This window comes from Crocodylus porosus, unplaced genomic scaffold (assembly GCF_001723895.1).
Source record: "Crocodylus porosus isolate Cpor-Errol unplaced genomic scaffold, CroPor_comp1, whole genome shotgun sequence".
In the NCBI taxonomy this organism is placed as follows: Eukaryota; Metazoa; Chordata; order Crocodylia; family Crocodylidae; genus Crocodylus; species Crocodylus porosus.
Window position 1 is genome coordinate 9806528 of NW_017728950.1, and position 2387 is coordinate 9808914.

Here is a 2387-nt window from a genome sequence, read left to right on the forward strand (position 1 = left end):
AGCCCATGGGATTGTATAAAAATGCAATAAAAATATTCTACAAAAATATTTTTTTACAGGTAGGCTTTGGGCAGTACAATATGGGAAGCAGATTGTGCTCATACTTACCAATTATTTTTTCACTTAAACTTATCTCACCAGCTGTTGTTAAAACTTTTTTTTCAACATAGCAAATGGCAACATTCCGCAGTAAGAACTGAAAGCCTGTAAAATGTCATGTTTTGAAATAGCTAGAAGAATGGCACAGAGACATTTGAAAGCAGAGAACATGGTCTAGAATTAAAATTAATTTTAAAATGTATTTAAAAGAAACCTTAAATCTCAAGCAAACTTATCTAAGCTTCTGTCTTGATTTCAAGATTCCAAGTTGAGTTGTGTGGGTATGAACTAAACCATCTGAGTATACTATCAAACAGATGATGCTGTACTGCAGTTTACAGGCAAACCTATAAGATTTTCACTACTGGAGTCCTTTGCATACTCTTGAGCTGCTGTTCTGAGACACTTCTCTCAGAAATGTTGCAAACGCTCACAAGCAGCTTCTTTCTTATGGTGCTGCAGGTCCTGCAGCTGCACACAAGGAAGAGGCTGTAGCTGGCACGCATCATTAGGGTCACCACTGCCTCAGTCAGTACTCTGTGGAAGTTCCATATCCTCAGGAGAAGGATCCAGGACCAGACCCTTTTCCTGGACCAGCTGGTGATGGCCTCAGAGGACTGAATGGCAGATGTGCATGTGTGGCGGACAGAGAACTTCACCTGCCAGGACATGTGGCAGGCAGAAGATATCACCCATGAGGACATGCAGGACAAGAATGAGGAGATATGGGACCAGGCAGACTGGGAGGTTAGGGCACAGCTCCTGGCCCTGGAGGAGTAGCATGTGGAGAAGCAGGCTGTGTTCATGGAGAGGGTAGTAGAGGCAATGGAGGATGACCACTGGGTGTTGGACACACCCACTGTCCTGGCCCCAGTGGTCTTCATACTGCCTGCTGCCCTGCCCCCAACCACAGCCCCTACATGTCCCCTGACAGCTGCCCGCTGCCCAGTTGCAGGCCCCCTTGTGGGCCTTGGTGGATGTCACACACTGCATCCACTAGCCAGGAGCCCTTGCCCTAGCCCCCACCATGGGTCCCATGACACGCAGCCTCCTGCCTAGGCCAAACCCTGCCACTTGCCCTGACTCCACATTTACAGAGAGCAAGAGCAGTCTGCAACAGGGCCAGGACCATATGCCAGCCCTTCTGGCCCTGACCACTGGACAGAGAGCCACCCACATTGGGAGACCAGCAGCTGCTGTTGCCCCTGGATGAGCCCCCTGCCTTCCAGGCTTGCCATGACATGTGAATCTATGTGTGCACAGCCTTCAGCCAGGATGGTGGTTGCCTGTCCCTGGGCTCTGCCCCCACCCCATGGCTCTCCTACCCCAGGAGGGCACATACACAACATTGTTGAAAGTAGTTTGCAGAAAGATGGCATTTTATTTGTGGCAGATGGGGTGGGTGTTGAAGGGGCTCTGTTGTTGGGGAAGGAAAGGAAATAAAATGTGTGAGGGCAGTAAAATTCCTTTTGGAGAACTGCCCATGCCAGAGGCGGCCATCACATCAGATACTGGGGGGCATGGCCATCTTCGGTAGTGCAGTGGCCAGCCAGGTGTCTTTGGAGAGTGGTTGCCACATAGAGGTGTCCTGCCACTCCAGGTGCAGGCAGAGCTGCTCCAAGTAGTCCAGAAAGGTGGCCTGGGCCATGCAGAACTTTTCCAACCACTGGTTGTTATCTCTGGCGGGCTGGACGACATACAGCCACCAGTCCTGGATGGCCTAGTGGGCCCAGAGACAGCAGGGCTGGAGTCCCAGGAGGAAATGGGAAACCCTAGCAGTAGCATCCAGGAGCATTTTGTTGTTGCCTCTGCTGGGGTCCAGCCAGTAGAATAGGGTCCAGGCAGCAGCTGTGAAGTGGCAGGGGCCTGGGATAGTACAGTGAGGATGGACAGGCGGTTGCTGCACTTAGGAGAACCAGCAAGGCCCAGACAGATGGTGGTCACCATGGCAGGCCAGCAGGGCCAGTACAGTGGCCATCAGGAGGCTGGGGTGCTGGGCATTACTGCCAGGGGCAGAAGCAGCAATGGCACAGGGAAGCAGAGGCTGCAGTGACAGAGCTGCCACTTGCTGCCCCTGCACGCATGTTGCTCCTGGCCAGAGAAGCAGCCAGACAGGGAGCAGGGAATGGGGTTGCTATTTTAAAAAAACAGCCTTCCACTGCAGATAGCTGTGCCCAGAGCCTCCAGTTCCCTCTGGCAGTGGGCTCAGGAAACAGGAGCGGTTTGCTGTTAGCAAATCTGTTCCCAATTCCCTGCACATGTAGATGCCTGCCTTTACTGGAGCAATT